General features: G+C 42.1%; 1 long non-coding RNA gene across 1 annotated transcript; it reads right to left on the reverse strand.

Moving 5' to 3' along the window:
- Positions 1–1,783: 1,783 nt before the first annotated feature.
- Positions 1,784–6,447, reverse strand: LOC143638127 (uncharacterized). The gene is made up of 2 exons (XR_013154554.1): positions 6,401–6,447; positions 1,784–1,979 (listed from the first exon to the last, which is right to left on the reverse strand). It is a non-coding gene; the product is annotated as an uncharacterized LOC143638127 (long non-coding RNA).
- Positions 6,448–21,184: the final 14,737 nt, after the last annotated feature.

The raw sequence follows: 21,184 nt of genomic DNA on the forward strand, positions 1-21,184 counted from the left end.
GAATCACCCAGTCACGTGTGAGAATGGCTCCCGACATATTCCCCCTTTCTTTTCGTAAAAATGAGGCGGCAGTTCACTCTCTGGAGTTTCTGCATTCTTGTTCTGACGACTCGCCATCCTACAATTACAATGCAATAGAGAATTAGCAGCAAAGAGAATAATCCAATAATGTACCAGGCCAAGTGTTTGAGAATATTTCCAGGGTTGAATCCATTTAACTCCTTCAATATTTGGATAGCCAAAGAAGAAGGATCTGAAAAATCAGCTCTATTATTTTGAATGTCTTGGATATGGTGATGAAGTTCCAGAATATCCAAGCTATTATTACTATTTTGCCAAATAGTAATAATAACTAAAAAACCTAACAAATGTTAGTAAAAACCTAACAAATGGTTTTTAACCTTCTCCCAATCCCAGAGAGAAGCATTGTACTTGGCAGCTGTAACACACACATACTTATAATTAGCATGGCATTTAAGCCTTTCTTTAAATTTTAAGGCTGAAAGTTCATTACCTATGTCAATAACAGTTGCCTCTAAGGCGTTTAATTTAGTTTCAATCTTTTCATCAATATTTACTTGATTACGCAGAGCCTTGGAAGTATTTTGAGCTAAATTATTAAGAAATTTTGCATGTTGAATATTCTGAGACAATGTCAGAGACGCAGAGACAGTTGATGCAATAAAAGAGACTAGCGCCAAAACACCAACAATTATAACTCCAATAGCACATTTAGGTCTTGCCAGCTGGGCATGAATTTGCTGTAAGACTTGTAAACCAGCATCAGCATACCATGGCTCTGAAATATTAGCAGGTAATAAAACGAAAGAGGGCTGATGAAGTATCAGCACTCCTTTTCCTCCATTATACCTAGTAATGCAATTGGTTAGGTTACATTTATTACAAGTAACAATATATCTGTCATCTATCCATTTAACTTTTACATTTCCAATAATTAAAACATAAGGAGATTGGACACAAGCTCGTAAGCCATAGCAAGATCCCTCTTTACAGTTCTTGCCAATAAATCTTGGTAAGGGTTTGTCTGTAAAATGTAAGAATTCTGAGGCAGCAATTAAACGCCAAATATCTTTTTGAACACCACCTTTACTATAAGTCAAAATATTACTAACAAATTCTGCAGGTGTCATAGCAGAATTTCTTCGTAATTGTCTCTTATCAATTTTTGGAGACCAGTCTAAAATATACCCACTATCTTTAGACACCTTATGTTGTACAGGAAAGGGATTTATACAATCCATCCATTTAGGAAAGGTGCCAATCTCAATTGTAGAACTATTTGGACAGTGGTGTATCTGTGGAGGTTTTGTAGAAATGACTGGCTTATTATGGGAAAGTCCCATCTTAATCACTGATCTAGTATTAGGCTTTAAGTCTCCATAAATAGAATTATTTGTCAGTCTAGGTCTACCAATCTCTGTCTTTTCTTCAAATGATACTTTCAGACAGCCAGCATGTTTATCGTGGGACCAACACAAGGGTAATTGGGCACTATAGCCAAAATAATTAAATCTAGTCACATGATTGGGAGTAATATGACTATCTGTAAATCCTCCCATCATGAATGAGTCATTAGTAAATACTGGAATAGATTCTCCAGTCCACGCAGCTGGGTGTACCAGGGGTGGATCTGGGAAATATGTCTAGTAAGTGTCTACTTGATCCCCCTTTACCTGACAGCCCAGTAGGGCAATTACTGTTGTTACCATCATCATTGGGGTCCTGTTTTCTCCTAGGTCTCGAAGTATTCGGGAAGCCTGGGTTGTTAGCTTCTTCACGTCTTCCCATGAAATCAGCTTTTTGGCTGGGTCAATCTGGTCTTTCTTCATCCTTTTCCGATATCTCCTCCTTCTGGATGGGGGCTCCTCTGGGTCGATCCTCAGTCGCTTGAATCTGGGTTCTATCTCTTCCATGTCTGATAGCACGTTCAGGCACCCAAATAGGACGAGAAGAATTTTCTGGGAAAATACAAGCATGCCCTCTGCCCCATATAAGCACCGGGTCTGGGCCCTTCCACTGACCGGTCTGTAAATCTTTCCACAAAACTCTGCCTAAAGGGCCTGTTACTGAGGGAGACATTTGTCTCTCAGCAGCAGTGTGACCTTCTGCATCACAGTTTAAAAAATTTAAAACAAACAAGGCATGATTAAGGCTATTTTGGGGAGTCATAAGCCTATCCCCCCTTTTTAATTTTTGTAATTGAAGTTTAATAGATAAATGAGCTCGTTCTACAATGGCTTGACCTTGGGGGTTATAAGGAATTCCTGTTATATGATTAATTTTAAACTCTTGACAAAATTGTTGAAAAGAAGAGCTCACATAAGCTGGAGCATTATCTGTTTTAATCTGCATAGGGCATCCTAAAACAGAAAAAGCTGCTAGGCAATGAGAAATTACATTTTGAGAATTTTCCTTAGTACGTGCTGTGGCAAAAATAAATCTAGAATAAGTGTCCACTATGACATGCACATAACACTGCTTACCAAATTGAGGAATATGAGTTATGTCCATTTGCCAGATTTGATTTGGTTTTAATCCACGGGGATTTACCCCTGATGGCAGAGATGGAGTGTGAATAACACACTTAGGGCATTGGCTTACAATCTGACGAGCTTGTTCTCTAGTAATATTAAATTTTTTACGTAAGCTAGAAGCATTTTGATGATGCAAGGAATGGGAAGCTAGTGCACAGTCATATGAAGACATCTGTTGACAAAAAGCTACGAGTCTGTCAATTTTGTTATTACCTGAAGCTAAAGGTCCTGGAAGATTAGTATGAGCTCGTATATGTCCTATGAAACATGGATATTTCCGCATTAGCACTGCCTTTTGTAAATTATGAAATAATTCAAATAACTCTTGTGATGAAGTATACCCAATAACTGAAGTTTCAATATTTTTAGTAACTCCGACTGCATATAAGCTGTCAGAATAAATATTAATAGGTTCATTTGCAAAGTAAGTTAAGGCACAAATCAGAGCTTGAAGCTCTGCTCTTTGGGCAGAAGTATAAGAAGTTTGTATTACCTCTGTGTGAACACGACTATAAAATCCTGCTTTACCTGAACTCGATCCATCAGTGGACACTGATAAGGCTTCATCTATAGGATGGGCACGTACAATCTTTGGAAAAATAAGTGACGTTAATGATGCAAATTGTATAATTTTATCACGAGGATAGTGACTATCTATCTGGCCAGGAAAATCAGCAAAAGCGATTTGCCATGAGCTACAAGTTTGAAAAAGCCAATTAATCTGTTGAACAGAAAATGGAATAATTATGATATCAGGTTTAGATCCAATTAATTGTAAAATCCTAGTTCTACCCTTAATTACTAACTGAGCTATAGAATCATGAAAAGGAATTAATGTTTTATGAGGGGAGTGGGATAAATAAATCCACTCAATAACTCCTAATTTTTGCCATATGGCTCCTGTTGGTGTATGTTCAGTTGGAAATATTAATAAATACACCATTTCCTTAGGATCAACTCTAGTAAGCTGTGCATTTTTAATTGCATTTTCAACTTTCCTTAAAGATGTTTTAGCCTCTAAAGTTAGCTGACGTGGAGAGGTTGGAGAAGGATTTCCTTGTAATATCTGAAATAAAGGACTTAACTCAGAAGTAGTTAGTTTTAAGGATGGCCTCAGTCAATTAATATCTCCTAATAGCTTTTGAAAATCATTAAGGGTATGTAACTCCTTAATTCTTATCTGAAGATTTTGAGGACGGATTGTACGTCCTTGAATTATCTGACCTAGATATTGAAAAGGAGACACTTTTTGAATTTTTTGAGGAGCTATGCATAAACCCATTGCTGTAAGCGAAGTCTCTAACTGAGTAAAAATTTCTGAAAGTACCTCGGGATTAGCATGAGCCAATAATATATCATCCATAAAATGAATAATATATGCATCAGGAAAGCTACTTCTTATGGGATCTATCGCCTGGTCTACGTATTTTTGGCACAGAGTAGGACTATTACGCATTCCCTGTGGGAGTACTTTCCAGCAATATCTTTTAACAGGTTCCTTAAAATTAATTGTTGGGACAGTGAAAGCAAATTTCTCCCAATCTCCAGGATGTAACCTTATAGAGAAAAAACAGTCTTTTAAATCTATTACCATCAAGCTATAATCTAAAGGAATGGCTGTGGGAGAGGGAAGTCCTGGCTGTAAGGATCCCATAGGCTGAATTGCATGATTTATTGCCCTTAAATCCTGTAGCAATCTCCAATTTCCTGACTTTTTCTTAATAACAAAAATAGGTGTGTTCCAAGGACTAAGCGTTGGTTCTATATGACCAGCCTGAAGTTGTTCCTCAACTAACCTATGAATTATTTTAAGCTTTTCCCCTGAGATGGGCCACTGAGAAATCCATATAGGCTCCTCTGTGAGCCAAGAGATTTTTTCAGCTGTCTTAGGGATCGGGGAAGTACTCAGGGCCCCTAATAAAAATTTTGGCTTGGAGCATTTACTAATCTTTGTCGTGGAGACTGGTTTGTAAACAGATACTCTTCCTGAAGGGTCTCCCTATCATCTCCAGGAAAATACCTCTGACTAACTTCCTCAACTGACCTTATAGAGTTAGGAGTAACTAATAATAATCCCATTTTGGTTAAAATATCTCTTCCCCATAGATTACCTGGTAAAGTCTCTAACACATAAGGCTTGAATACTTCACTGTTCCCATCGGAATCTTTCCAATGGAGATAGTTGGCACTTTGAGCGGGCTGTGAAATCTGCCCTATGCCCTCTAGGTTAGCTGGCGCTACGTGTAAAGGCCAGTTCCTCGGCCAGAACCTACTAGAAAAAACAGAGATATCAGCCCCTGTGTCAATTATTCCGAGGAATTTTTTATTATTAATTTTAAGTTCTAATAAAGGACGCTCTTGTCGTACTGTGACCAGTATACTCTGTCCGGCGGCTTAGAAGCTGAACCTACCGGCAGGTGTCTCCCTGCATCACAGGGCAATAAAATTAATTGGGCAAATGTATCTCTTGGAGTGAGCCTTAGGGCATAATTGGATCTTACAGTAACCTTTAATTGTCCTTTAAAATCTGAATCTATCACACCAGGTACCACCTCAATGGCTCCCTTTAAATTATTACGTCCCAAAATTAAACCTATAGTATTATCAGGAAGCGGCCCGAAAATCCCAGTAGGGATTTGTTCTGGTCCTGATTCAGGACTTAATTCAACTGTCCTTGAAGGCCCTAGGAAAACTGTCTGCGATCTATGTTCTGGTAAAAATCCCTCCGGAAAAAATCGCGGGCTGTCCTGGTCGGCGCCAGTGACGTCACACTGTGCGACCTCTCCTCGAATTCCCCGTTTTGTTGCTCGGCCCGGGGAGGGGCCGACCGGAAGTTTTTTGTCCTCCCGCTAGGAGGAAATGACGGCGAGAAGGCGGGCTGATCCGCGCCATCTGGATCCGCCATGTGGGATTGAGTCCTGCAATATCTATTATCGCCAGTAGATGGAGTCCTGAACTTGCGCATGCGACACTCCCGCGCAAAATGATTGTTTTTCCCACAAACGTAACATTTTCCGTGGGGTTTTCGCCCTAAATCCTGTGGCTTTAAGGTTTCTTTTAGGGCTGCGGCTAAAGCTACAGTCTGTAAATGTGTAGAGTCCACATCAGAACACAAGCGAATGAACTCAGAAACTGTGCCTTTCTTACGGTGCGGTCGGAGAATATCTTGACAGTACTTATTTGCGTTTTCAAATGCTAGTTGTCTGACTATGAATTCACTGGCTCCTGGATCTCCGGTCGACCTGTTTGCAGCCTGGTACAATCGGGCTACAAAATCTGAATAATGTTCACTGGCACCTTGCCTGATTTTGGTAAGAACTAAATTGGATTGGTCCTTAGAGACTATTTGTCTCCAGGCACGCTTTTCACAATCAGTTATTTGATTGTATATTACAAAGTCATAATTTAACTGCCTTTCTAAATCAGCAAATTCACCTGTCCCTAAAAACATTTCGACTGGTGTTTCTATATTACGTTTCCTATTCAGTTCTGCTTTTTCAGTACAAAAATCAGTCCAATAAGTTCTCCAGAGCAAGAAATCTCCCCCGCTCAGACAGGATCTGGCTACAGAAATCCAGTCACTAGGAGGAAGGGGCTGGGAGCAAATATTATCTATCAGACTCTGTACGAAAGGCGAATTTGGACCGTACATCTCACATGCACTTTTTAGTTCCTTAATGGTTTTAAAAGGAATTACAGCATGAACTCTAACTCTCTGATCTTGCTCATTAACTTGCTCAAAAAAGGGAAAAAGTTGAAAGCCACTAGTATCCTCCCCCAATTCCTGAGCCTTCTTAATACCTCGCTGGAATGGGGTAAGAAGGGTCATTGTTAATCCAGCGTACCTGTTAAACTTTGTTCTTTTAGCAGGTATGGGCCGAATTTGAGTAGCCTGGGCAGGCGGTGTTAAACGTAGCCTGTCGAAATTTCTCTGTAAATCCCGAATTTCAACATCTGATTCTTCTCCCTCTGACTCTGAGACAAGGTCAGATTCTGCGCTATCGCCATTTTGAATTTGGGCTTCTAAGTCACGTGGCTGAGAGGAACTCTAAGCCCCTCTAGGAACCTCTTCCGCATTTTCCTCTCCAGGAAGATTGTCTACCTCCCTTGGAGGGCTCTCTAGGACCTCGGAGGTATCTCCTCTCTGATATTGCTCTCCATAATCTCCCTGCGGAGTAGCCTGATTTTGCAAGTTTAAATTTACATTTTTAACTTTGGGCCTGGTTCCTAGTGCCTTTGTTTTTAAGCGGCTTAAGGGAAAAGGAATTAACTTAGCCTCAGGCGGATTTTCCATTTGAATAGACTTGATGGCCCCTTGAATGTCTTTTAGCAGGTCCTCAGGGGGCCACGAATTTTGGCCCATATATTTAAAAAGACAAACTTCCAAAGCCGTCCAGGTTTTCTGAATATTATCTATGCCTCCAGGTAATTCATTAGAAAGACAGACCTTTTGTAACTTTCTTCCTAATTTCTCCCAAGTAAGTAAATTTGGAGATTCTTGTTCACAAAACCAAGGACAATATTTACCTACAATCTCTAAGAATTGTAATAACTGAGCTTTCTTTATCTGTTTTCCTTTCTGATTAATTATACTGTCTAAAATAGTTACATTTCCTTATAGGTATAAGTTGAATTTTTTATTTTAATTAATTTAACGTCTCTTTCCTTCAATATCTTAAGGTACTTTTGTGACCCAAATTGTCACCACTTCCTTTTGTGACCCAAATTGTCACCACTTCCTTTATCTTTTACTTTTTTCTTTATCTTTATAGCGCGCGCTCCCACTCAATCTAGCTAATCTAGAATGCCCCACGTTGGGCGCCAATTCTACCATGCGGCCAGCGCAATGGTTTCATTAATGAGGTTCTTGGCATAAAAGTTAGCTAGTGAGATCGAAATAAACACACAGACTCAGTTACCTTTTTCTATGACCAGGTCCAAGATGGCTCCCCTCTCTGGTTCCCTCCTCTAACCGCCCGGCAGGGCAGCTAGGATTACTCAGGGCTAGCAGGAGAGAGAGAGCGAGCACGCCAGGGAGTAGCCTTTTATTGGGGAGCAAGAAATTCAGGGGAGAATTCCATCCAATGAAGGTTGAAGGGGGGCCGTACTCCAAGGTCAGGGTCAGTGATTGGGCCTCTGGGGTCAGTGGTCAGTTACACCCCCACACGGACAGGTTCTCTCAACAGGAGAGGGCCGGGAAAGCTCCGACACAGCCAGAGCGCCTCAGACCCTAACTGGGAGTCACCCAGTCACGTGTGAGAATGGCTCCCGACAATGTGCTTCTCTGTGAAGATTTTATTATTACTGGAATTCATGGCAGATAGTATATTAGTCTTAGATGCTATAATCTGGATATTACATTATAATATCAATAGTAAGGGTAAATATTAAACGTCACAGGGAATATATTATTATCTTAGCATTAGATGCTACAATATGGATATCATGTTGGTATGAAGTCCACATGACAGCTAATATATTAATATAAAATACTATAGAATGGACATAACATCAGTATTAAAGGCTACAGTAGAGCTATCATATTTATTTTACATGGTGTATTAGGATATTATATTAGTATTAAATTCCATGGGGAATCTATTACATTAGTTTGTCATGCTATAGTATTGATACCATATTGATGTTACATGTCACTTTCCTGCTACAATATTAGCTTTAGATTCTAGAATAAGGATATTCATTAGTATTAATTGCCACAGGGAAGTTATTTTATCAATTTTATAATAGTTGGATATCATGTAAACATTTAAAGTCACAAGGCAACATTTATAATCACTTACATTTTATAGTATTGATTTTATACTAGTATTAAAGTCCACAAGGCAGTTATCATATCACTTTTTGATGCAATAGTATGGGTAAATATTAATATTAAAGACCAAAGGATTAGGATTAGTGCCCATGGATTCAATCCCCAGTACCCTCCCCTGAAAAAGATTAAACTATTCTAAAGTAAAACCTTAGGACATGGTTACATTTTCTCAAACACCTACTTATTTAATTATTCATATAGTTAATTACTAGTAACTGACACTCTTAGCTGTATTTTATTATGAACATTTATAACACAAAAATCAAATAGTTCAAACTAATATTAAATTCAAAGTATATGGGCTGGGGTTGTAGCTCAGTGGAAAAGCACTCACCTAGCATGTGTGAGGTGCTAGGTTTGAGGCTCAGCACCACATAAAAATAAATAAATGAAAATGAAGGCATTCTGTCCAGCTACAACTAAAAAAAACTTTTAAAAAGTATGTGCCTCTTTTAAATATTTCATGTTGAAGTAATAACATATGTTAACATTATATTTTTATGCTGTCACTAGGTTCTAGGTTTTCCTTCTTAAAACGTGATCACTACAGGAGAAAAAAATGACATTTTAGAGATTTTATTTCAACTCATGGTTTAACTTTCTCTAAAGAGTGACTTTATTTAAAAAAATTGTCCTAATACAAATTGACTCACTGTGACTGAATCACTTATCCCAAAGAATCCTTGTCTCTATTTTATTTCTATGCAGACCTTTTAGCAGCAATATAATCAAATATTTGTCACTGGGACAAATAGTCAAAGAAATAATCATCTCCTCCAAGACCTCTGCAGGAAGCGGTGAGCCAAGAGAAACAGAGGTGTCAACTCAGTCCAGGAGTGATAATAGATGCTGCTGTGTTGTGGGAAAACACTCTACCTTTTAGAAATCACAAGGAGCTATGGATGCCCAAACTCTTGCAGGAGTCTAAATCTAGTTGAAATTCTAAGTAATTTTATTGTCTCTAGCTCATCATGAAGCTCATGAGAACTAAAGGATCTATGGGGCTGAAGATGTACCTCAGTGGTAGAAGGATTTCCTAGCATGCAGGAGGCCCTAGGACCAACCCCCAGAACCACAAAAGGAAAAAAAAGAATTTGTGTCTTATTTGTGTAATCAAATAGAAAATGAATAATCATTCCTCTTAAGGAAACATGTTGGACCTAAAACGCTTGAAACTCTCAGAATCAAAATACTCTCCTTATAATGTATTGCATACCTAGACCATCATGAACGATGGTGTCACATCATAAAGCATGTTCGCATTAAGAATACCATCAAAACAACAAAAAAGGCTTTATTGACTGTTGATAAGAAAAATGAACATAATCTAGCTTAGGAAATTATTAACAGAACATTAGGATAACATTAGGATAAAATGTAATCATGGCATTTCCCACATGAAATAACCCTAAATACTAAAAAATACATAATTTCTAAAGAAAGTAAAATTTCTGAAATCAAAAGCAAATTGATACATTTTTAAATAATATTTTGAACAGAGGCAAAACACTTAAAGAGTTCTCCCACAAGAATTCCTGACAACATAAAGTATCATGCTCATTAGAAGGCCCATCCCTTTGTATGCAAGAAATAAGAGAACTTTCTGATGAATGAAGAAACTTTAATAGGACATATGGAAATGCTTTCTAAATTTTAAAGAAAAAGAAAATATATCTTTTTTTAAAAAAGCTTAATTTTAGTAAATATATCTGAATTACAAAAAAAATCTACTGACTTGTCTCTTACATTTTGTAATGATTTTCATCTCAGAACATTTCGTCTATAGTGGTTTTAAATATCATGAAATATCAATAATTGACATTAAAAATATCATCATCCCTCTTCTCTTTTAAAATTGATTTGAAATTTTCTTAGAATAATTTCATATGAATTTGGAAGAGGCACTGTGGTATATATATGTATGTGGAAATATATGACCTTTTAAAAAAAATCTTTAGTTTTAGTTGTAGTTGGACACAATACCTTTGTTTTATTTACTTATTTTTATGTGGTGCCAAGGATCGAACCCAGGTCCTCCCATGTGGTAGGTGAGTGCTCTACTACTGAGCCACAACCCCAGCCCCAATACATGATCTTTTTAAAGCATACCTCTCATGCTTGAGTCCTGTCAAAGACATCTTCTGTGTGTGTGGTGCTGGGATGGACTCCATGCCTCTCACATGCCAGGCAAGTGCTCTGCCACTGAGCTGCACATCCAGTCTCTAAAGATACCTTAATAAGTGGAAATTAATTAAAATCACTTGATTATGAGCACTTCCAAACAAGACAATTCTCTCAAACAAGCCAATTCTCTCAATCAAAAACAAAGTAAGCTAAAAGTTATTTTTAAAATATTCCTTATAAAAAAATAGAAGTTCACAGAATTAAAAATTCTATAAAGGGCTAGCGTTTGCCTGGCAGGTGTTAGGCCCTGAGTTCAATCCTCAGCACCACATATAAATAAATAAAATAAAAAGATCCACTGACAACTAAAACAATATTTTAAAAATTCTGTACAAAACTGAAAGAATATTAATCAAAAATTGAATTGGAAAAACCTACTGCACAGGACTGAAGACCTGGAGGCCATGGGGAATTACATTACAAAATAACTCTAAAATAACAAATGAATCAATTAACATACAGAACCTTGGACTGGTACTTAGAGTTCTCCCACTGGAAGGGATCCTGGGATCATCAGGGCTCAAGGCTGACTGTCATTTGCCCTTTAGTAAATTCTGACTTTATTTCAAATGTTCGTGATCTATAGAGAAAATAAAAAGAGAGAAAGATGACTTTTCTAAATTTATTTTATGGTATATTGAATTCTGATACAGTCAAGATAATTCATCCAATGCAGGATGTCAGTGTTTATACAACGGACGTTACTTGTGCACCATTACAAATATACTGCCAATTAGCACAGCAGCCAGGGAGCTGCTCATCCTAGACTAGCAAGGGCAGAGTCTGGAGGAGGGGGAAGGAAGGTCAGGAGGAGGAGGGGGCCTGGAAGATGGCTGGGGTCTGGAGAAGAGGCAGGGTCTTAAAGAGGAGGAGGGTTGGCCTGGGGTTATGGCTCCATGATAGAGCACTTGCCCAGCATGTGTGAGGCACTGGGTTCAAACCTTAGCACCACATAAAAATAAATAAACAAAATAAAGGCATTGTGTCCATGTGCAAAACAAAAATTTTTTAAAAAGAGAGAGAGAGGAAGGTGAGGTCTGCAGACAGAGCAGGACAGGAAGAAGGGAAAGATCTGAGGAGAGACAGGGTCTGAAGGAGGGGGAGAATGAGTCACAAGGGGCAGAGCTTGGCAGATGGGTGGGAACTGAGGGAGGGACAGGCCCTAGAACATGAGTAAGACATAGAAGAGAGGCAGGGTAGGAAGGAGGGGGAAGGTGGTTCAGGAGGCAAGGCAGGGCCGAAGAATATGGGTGGGGTCTGGAGAAGAGGCAGGGTCTGGAGGGGGAAGACTTAGCAAGAGGGTCCTGGAGGGGTGGCTTCTTGCTAATTAAACTCTCCACCAAAAGAAAAATGTGTGGCTGTGGTAGCTCAGTGGTAGAGTGCCTGCCTAGCATGTGTGAGGCACTGGGTTTGATCCTCAGCACCACATATAAATAAATAAAATAAATGTATTGTGCCATTCTATAACTAAAAAAAAAATTTAAACAAAACTAAGCAAAGATTAAAGAATAAAAATGTGGTTCATTATTAAAAATACAGGGGATGTATTTTTAATAAATTCTGGCTTTGTTAGAAGTAATATATTTAAACCTAAGTGGTTCAGAAGGCTGAGGCAGAAGGATCTTGAGTTCAAAACCAGCCTCAGCAAAAACAAGGCATGAAGCAACTCAGTGAAACCCTGTATCTATAATACAAAATAGGGCAGCTCCATACCAGGCATCTCCCTCAGGCTGCTCTGAGGAGAATGGAACCCCGGGCATCCTGAGAGACACGACCCATGAGACTCCTCACACCAGGAGTCTTCCTCAGCCACTCTGAAGAGAAGGGAACCCCGGGCATCCCTAGAGACGTGACCTAAGAGAGTCCCCACACTGGCGTCTCCTCCAGACCGCTTTGAGGAGAAGGGAACCCTGGGCCTACTTAGAGACATGACCTGTGAGGGTCCCCAACCCTGGCATCTCCCTCAGGAAACCCTGGACACCCTAGAAACATGCCACATGAGGGTCCCCAAGACAAGCGTCCCCCTCAGGCTGATCTGAAGACAAAGAAACCCCAGGCATTCCTAGCGCCATGATTCACGAAGTCTCTAAGCCAAAAGTCCGCTGAGGCTGCTCTAAGGAAAAGGGAGCTCCGGGAGTCCCTGGAGGCATGACCCACGAAGGTCCCCAACCTGGGTCTCTCTCACAATCTGCTCTGAGAAGGGAGCTCTGCCCCTCTCTGTGGAGTGACCCAACACTCCAGTGAGCTGGGGCTCTCCCGGGTTGGTCGTGAGGGGGAAGCCAGCTCTCCTCACTCTCAGGGAGGCAGCATTAAAGATGGCAGCGAGGCCCTGCCCCTTCTTGACCACGCCCCTTTGGCCACGTGCACGTGCACCAGCTGCTCACGGCTAAAAGGCGGGACCTCTCCTGGCTCCCTGGTGAATGTCAGCACCTTCTTCCACCCTCAGCAGTTACTGAATAAAATCTGTTGCCACTGCTGTAAGTAGGTCTGCCTGTGGCACCATGAGGAGTGGAATCTCAGGAGAAGAGAAATGGAGTCCAGGAGACTCCTCCCTGCACTCCACCAGGCCAAGGGCTGCAGCAGCCTGAGCCAGGTGGGCAGAGGCACAGAGGGAGGCTTCCAAGGGGAGTCTAGACCCTCACTTAGGCGCCCAAGGTCAGAGACCACCACAAAGGCTTCTGGGACATGTAGTCTTTGAGACAGAATGACTTAGCCAGGGTCTGCCCCATTTTAGCATCAGGAATTTTAAGAAAATCTGTTAATTCCCAGCCCAGTGTGACCACTGTAGGAGGGTAGAAGAACCTGAGCTCAGACCAAATTCCCAGTAGCCTCTGAGAGCATTCTAGGTCATTCAGTCTGTCCTGCCTGTCCAGCTCTCACCATAGATGCCTCTGGGAGCTGCAGGCTACACAGATTCAGGGTTCTCAGGGATTCTAGATAGTGTAGTCTGGTACTCTGCTCACACAGTCTTTGCCCTTCAGGACCATGGAATCTGTGTGCCATGTACTGGCCCAGGCACCCTGGAGGACTCTGACAGTGGACTCTGGTGTTCTATCCATGCAGCCCTCACCCCAGAAGCCTAGGGGCTGCAAGTAGCACATTTACTCTCATACCCCCAGGATTCTGGGTAGTGCAGTCTTGTATTCCATAATGTAGCCCAGCTGCAGAGGTCTCTGTGAGTTTCAGGCTACTCAGGCACTCCTAGTGATTCTGAATAGTGTAGTCTGACATTCTGCCCATTCAGCCCTCACTCCAGAAGCCTATGGGGGCTTCAAGTACCACATTCACCCTCATACACCCACCCAGGATTCTGGGCAGTGTAATCCAGTCTTCTACAATGCAGCCCCCCACCCCAGCAGAGGTCTCTAGAAATTGCAGGCTACACAGTCACTTAGGCAACCCTAGGGATTCTGGACAGTGTAGTCTGGTGTTCTGCAAATGCAACCATCACTACAGTGGATTCTGGGAGCTGCAAGCCCCCAAGGATCATGGGTATTATAGCCTTGTGCTGTTTAACTGTACAGTGACTACTTAGAGCTCAGAGCCCACAGGAATTCTGAGTATTGTAGTCAGTTCTACTCAGTCAGTCCTGACCACAGAGGTCTCTGAGAGCTGTGGGCCATTGATTATTCTGGGTTGTGCAGTCCATCCTACCTAAGTGGACTTCACCATCAAAGCTCTGGGATCTGTGTAGCACAAGCCTGCCTAGAAACCCCTGGGAGTCTGTGTAGTGCAATACAAAGCTTGCCCCGGTAATACTCCAAAGGTAGGTGTCTGGGAGCTGTAGGCCTCCAGGGATTCTGGGAAGCATAGTCTTGCCTTCTGCCTCCATAGCCCTCACTGTGGAAGCCTCTGAGAGTTCCAGGCCACATGGACACCGGGCACCTCCAAGAATTCTAGGTAGTGTAGTTCAGCTCCCTACTCTGCAGCCCTCACTATAGCAGATCTTGGGAATTGCAATTCCCCCTGAGGATTCTGGATAAGGTAATCCAGTGTTTTTCTGGCAGGCCCCTACTGCAAGGGCCATGAGAACTGAAGGCTACATGCTTGCCTTGGTACTGAAGACCTCACTGTGGAAGCCTCCTGGAATTGCAGACAGCACGTTCACCAGTGTGTCCCCAGAAATTGTAGGTAGTATAGTCTGACCTGCAATAATGCACAGCTCTCACTTGGTTGGCCTCTGGGAGTTGTCACCTGGGCAACACACCCCACCAAGGATTCTGGATACTGTAGTTAATCTCTCAGTCCAACAGTCCTCACAACAGAGGATCCTGAGAGCTGCTGGCACCAAGATTTGTGGGTAATATAATCCTGTGTTCTTCCTACTCACTGCAGAAAATTCTGAAACTCAAATTCCCCCTTAGGATTGTGGGTAATGCAGTTCAATGGTTTGCTCACTCACCACAGAGGATTCTGGGAGCTGCAGTCCCTGAGGGTTCTGGATAATGCAATCTAGGGTTTGCCTGCACAGTCCTGCTGAGGATCGCAGAAGCTGAAGACCCCATGCTTTCCCTGGTACCCTGGAGATTCTAGCTAGTGTGTTCTACCAATACAACCGTCACCAAAGAAACCTCTGGGACTTACAGGATTACAGGGTATGTAGGCATCCCAGAGGTTCTGAGCATTGAAGTCTGGTATTCTCCCCTTGCAATTCTCACCCCAGAAGCTCCTGGGCAGAGCAGGCACCCAAAAGTAATTGGTACCATAGTTTAATTTTTTGTCAGTACAGACCTCTGTGCACAGGTCTCTCTGCAAGCTGCAGGTCCCCAAGAATTAGGGGTAGTACAGTTTGTCATTTGCCCTCACTGTTTTTCTGGCAGGCCCCTACTGCAAGGGCCATGAGAAGGCTCTGGTAACTGCAATGAGGATACTGCAGTTACCCAGGATTCAGGGTAGTGCAATCCATTGTAATCTTTACATCTCTCACCCTAGAGGCTCCTGAGGGCTTCTTACTACATTTTCATGAGCCCTTACCCTCAGGCCCCAGTGAGACTCCAGGCACTGGGCCCTCCCTGCACCATCTTGAGGGAGCATTTGTGTCCTTAGACACTCAAGCCACACAAAATACATTGACATACCATGATAATGAGCAGCCAAAGCCTCAATAAGAAATACTGTTGTAAAATAAGTTCTGCTAAAATATTACCTGAGAAAGTAAAGAACATGGCAGAACTTCCTTCTCAGCACACCACACAGTGCCCAGGAAGCTTCTTCGTCATGTTTTCCTCACATGGACCTCAGTCATCCTGAATCAACACTGGAGTCTCCATGGGTAGGTGCCAAGGAGAAGAAAGCTCTGGTCCTCACCATAGACATATCCACCAGGCATCCCCAGGCCATGGTATCTTTCCATGTATGGCCCCAGAATAAAAAAAAAAAAAAAAAACACCTCTGGTCTACACCTTAGATAGAGGCCCTAGAAGTCCTTACATGTGGCATCTCTCAGGTGGGTCCCCAGGAGAAGGAAGTTTGATTAGGGCACAGAACACAGACCCCAAAAGCAGTTGATCAGAGAAAGTTGTTCTGAGTGCCCCCTGCTGGCCACTGTGGGTAGTGCAGGATGCTGGGTGTTCACTGTTCAGAGCTGCACCCCCTTGTGCTAGGCACAGTGAAGCTCTGAAATTCTTAGTTCTGACTATTCCAGGTCATGATTTTGGAAATCAAAAAGAAATAGAGCCTACCATCCTATGTCTTGATCAGAATAGATGGAGAGAGCAAGCAGCAAAGTCCATGGCCCATAGACAACGTTTCATTGATTTAAGCAATCATGTAGAGGAAACAGTGAGATTTGTAAACTGGAATAAGAAAAATTTTAACACATTAATATTTAAAACAGAGACCCCAAAATTAAAGTACTTTCATGTAAGTCTTAAAGTACAATCATACTTTCAGAAAATCTTGAAATGTTTAGAAAGGAATCAAATGAAATATAAATAAATGCAGAGATATTCTTTGTTCAGGTCTCAATATAATTAAGATGAAATTATCTCAAACCTGACCTGAAGATTCAGGTCAGAAATTCTGGACAAGCTGTTTTTAAACCTAGACTAGACAGCACTGACTGCAAAAGGACACACTTCAAGAAGCCACACATATGGATGCCAGAATATAACAAAATACTCTCTAGACTTGAATTTAAAATGGGAAACTGTAAAACTCCAGAAGATGTGAATGACCACATATTTCATGATGAGGTTCTAAATATGCCCTCCCCCCCGAAAAAATAATAATCCATGAAAGCTGGGGATGTGGCTCAGTGGTTAAGCACCCCTGGGTTCAATCCCTGCTACCAAACAAATAAACAATAACAACAAATCCATGAAAGAAAAACCTAATAATGTAGACTTATTAAATTACTCTGTAAAGAATCATATTAAGGAAATGAAAAGACAAGTCAAAGACTGGGGGAAACTTTGGATAGTATATGTCTAAAACAAACTTGTGTACAAAATATTGTTAAGACACTCAACAATAAGACAACATAGTGGGTAAAGATCTGAACAGGCAACTCACAAGAAAGACATGAGATGGCAAAGAAGCATAGAAATGATTCTTAGTATATCCTGTCATGAGGAAAGCACAAACTAAGACCCCAAGGTGCACTGCACACCTACTAAGCTGCTAAGGTCTTTACTAAATGTAGTATCAACCATGAGGATGATAAGCAGCCACAGGCACTCTTGTGCATTGTTGGTAGAGCACACAACAGCTCACCACTATAAAAAAAACTGGCCATTTTCCCCAAAGTTAGAGGTGCCACCACATGATCCTAAAAATATAGACAACTGCCTCAAAAATGTATATCTACATAACAGCATGCAATTACGTATAGTAGTTCTATTCACAATGCCCCAATACCTTAAGAAATCAGGATGTGCTTCAATGGATGAACAAATAACATAACTCTTATGAATCCATGCCATGGAGGCCCTGGTGTCTCTGAGCTCCCTCAGGTCTCTAGTCTGGTCTGGACTCTGCACTGCTCTTACCTTTGTACACCTCAGAGGGAAAAATGAATTCTGAATAGAAACACCAGTACATGCAGCTGGATAAACTCAGGCTCAGTATGCAGTTGCTGCCTATGGAAAGAGATTTCAAAGTTCTGGATGTGGGTGGTAAACTCAGAAAAATGCAAGCACAACAACCCAGGCCTGCATCTTTGTCCATAGGAGTTTCCTGGGGAACAACAGACAAACATGGAGGCAACTGTAGGATCCCCACAGAACCACATCTAGGGAAGAACCTGGAGGTGGCTGCCATTAGGGCCCCTGTGACCCACCTCTGATCAGCTTAGAGGACATTATGCTACAGCTTCATACCCCAATTCCAACTTTTAATTTCATCTCTTTCCACAGGTTGCAAATGCATCCTGAGCTTGGATTCTGTTGATTGATTAGCTTGTTAATCAATCAACAGAATCTGTGTCACTACCTAGTCCTGATGCACAACCTCTGAAATTCACTGTTCTGGTTATTCAACATATGTTTGCATATTTTAGCTAAAATAGAGCCCATCATCCCATGTTTTGATCTAAAAGGATGGTGCTATGGTTTAAATATTTTCAACCCATATTTTAAGTTCCCAAAGCCCTGGAGCACAGAAAGTCCAGGGCTGGACAAACCACCCCTCATATTCACTTTCAGCTTCCCTCTTACCATCCACACTTTGGAACAGACAAAATATCTCTTTTTAATCTCAGCAGGGAGAAACCCTCAGGAATGTACAGAAGATGATACTCAGGCTGGGGATGTGACTCAAGTGGTAGCGCACTCGCCTGGCATGCGTGTGGCCTGGGTTCGATCCTTACCACCCTTACCACCACATACAAACAAAGATGTTTTTTAGTTTTAATAAATATTTAGTTTTAATAAATATTTAAAAATTCTCTCTCTCTCTCTCTCTCTCTCTCTCTCTCTCTCTCTCTCTCTCTCTCTCTCTTAAAAAAAAAGAAGATGATACTCCACATGGTCATGGTGTCTCACTGTGCCCACTGGGCCCAGCTGGCCCTTTAAGGAAGTGAGCATAGAACAGGCTGGGAGCCACACCCATAAGAGTAGTTCATGACAAAGTCAGATGGATGGAAGGTAAGGGGTCTGGCTGTCAGTATAATGAGAATAGACACCTTTCCACAAAGGGGCTGAGCACAGGGACTAAGGAGGTACTTCCTGCCTCCATCCAGATGAAATCTGGACAGTGCACAGGTACCCCTTCCCAGGAGGTCCTGTCCTAGTCAAAGGTCAGCTGCAGGCACTTTAGTCCATTTTTCCAAAAATGGACATGATGAAGTCAGATGGTGAAGTTGCAGGGTTCTGGAAATTTCAGGACTGCACCCACTGCCTGTCCAGCATAGGAAGCAAAATGACCTGGAGGGTCATCACTCACTGCCTGTCTCTAATTGACCAGCCCCTCACATGCTTCACCCTACTGGAATTCTAGACCCTCCCATCTTCAGAAAAGGCCACAGGCTGAGGCTGGGATGAGCCCAGGGCTCTGAATGTTTCCTGAGAGGGCTGAGAGCTGCCACACCCTATAGCAGACACAATAGTCACTCCCTCTGCCCTGACTCTGGGAGAGACTTTCCGGTGGGGTCACAGGGGTCCAGTGCTGCTATGGAAGGCAGGCAGATAGCTATTCCCCCAACTCCACACACCCTGATGAGCTCAGCAAACCTGAAAGGCCAGGACTAGTGCCCTCCTCTTTCTCCAGGCTTGAGAATTTCCTGGGGCATGCCAGGACATAGGTGAGAAATATGTTGGCCTCCCAGAAGCTGGACTCTGAGGCTCCTTGTAGGGTGTTGACACATCCTGGGTCAGCTGTGTTCTGGCTCTGTGGACTCCTATCCAGGTCTATATCTGAGCATAGGGAGGAGGGAAGGGCTCAGAAAACAGCTTCAGGATTCACTCCAGGGCAAGCAGAGATCCTGTCTCCAAATATGGTCACATTCTGAGCTACTGAGTTAGGACTTCAACATAAAGACTGTGAGAGCTAAGAGTCAGCCCATCACACAGATTGGGCTCATTCCTATCCAAACATTGGGCCACAATGAGAAGTTACATGATCCAAGCCCTGTGAAAACTGCTTAATCAATATCAACATGGTAAGGCCATTTTGAACTATGCCAATACTGTGAGGAGATTTTAATCAATACCAATCCAATAAGGAAAATTTAATCTCTACCAATCCAGTAATGCCACTTTAATCAATACTAATATTATAGGCCACTTTAATCTATAATCTAATCTATAATCCTGTGAGGACTTTTTAATCAACACCAGTCCTATGAGGATAATCCTATTGACATGAGTCTTTTCATCAAGACAAAGTGGGGAGGACATTGCCCCTCTATGTGGTTGAACTGCTGTGCTCTAACTTCTCAGGATAATACCAACATATGTCCAATTACTAAGTGACAATTAGGAATACAATTACTTTTATAAATCAAACAAAAAAACCCACTTAGGATGTTAAGAAAAAGACAGACTTGGGCTGGGTCATGGCTCAGTGGTATAGTGCTTGCCTAGCATGCATGAGGCACTGGGTTTGATCACCAACACCACATTAAAATAAATAAATAAATACACAGAATAAAGTTATCATGTCCATCTGCATCTAAAGATCTGGGGGGAAAACAGACTTAAGGGGAAACAATCCTCCCCAGGATAGGAAAGAAAATCCCAGATAGCAGCAGTGGACTTGACTGCTGCCACCCTCAGAGTCACCTGCCTTCTACACTGTCAGCAGCTACACAGATGGTCCCTAAGTAAAGGAGACAGGACATGGCTGGTGGAGGTTGCTGTGCCTAACCAGGCCTGCCTATGAAGTCTCCTCTCTGACTTTTTTTTTTCCTGGTCCAAAGGACAGGCTGGCTGGGGCTCCTTCCACAGGGAGTAATCAGGGACCCCACATTCTTACTCAATGGTGGTGCTTTGCAAAGAATGGGTCTCTCTGATTTACTATAGTCCACAGTGTGAAATAATTCTTCCCCTCCTCCTCCTCCTCCTTCACTCCTCCTCCTCCTTTATCTTCTTTCACTTTCTCTTCCTTCTCCTCCTCCTCCTCTTCCTGTCCTTCTATTCTATGCCATTTTACACTTCTTTCCTCCTTTTCCTTTTCTTCCCCTGTCTCCTCCTCTCCCTCCACCTCATTCATTTTCTCTTACAGGTGAAATAAGAGGAAGAATCCATTGTGCTTTATTTCTATGACTGTGGACACCAGACATTACCCTGGAATTGCTTTTGCCAGTTCACCTCTTTTTACCTATTTGACTTCTGGTTGCTTCCCTCAGTAGCTGTGCCAGGCACACTCATGAAACTGGCACTGAGATAAGCATTTGCTTTCAGTGCTCAGTGCTGAAGGATAATCAGGAGAATGACATTCTGCCTGCAGGAAAGGCCTTCCAGCAACTTCTTTAGGTCTTACTCCCACGTTCTGAGACTGGTGGGTGTCCTGATGCCCATACTTTCAGGGAACCAGGGTGCTCATCACTGCTGTTGAGAGGCCACTGGCCTTACATCACTTACCTACAATGTCCTTAACACAGAAGGGCCTACTGCTAGTGATTGAGGACCTAATATGGCCTTGAGACCACAGGTCCTGGGCACCCAGAACACCA

Source organism: Callospermophilus lateralis, chromosome 17 (assembly GCF_048772815.1).
Source record: "Callospermophilus lateralis isolate mCalLat2 chromosome 17, mCalLat2.hap1, whole genome shotgun sequence".
Classification (NCBI taxonomy): domain Eukaryota; kingdom Metazoa; phylum Chordata; class Mammalia; order Rodentia; family Sciuridae; genus Callospermophilus; species Callospermophilus lateralis.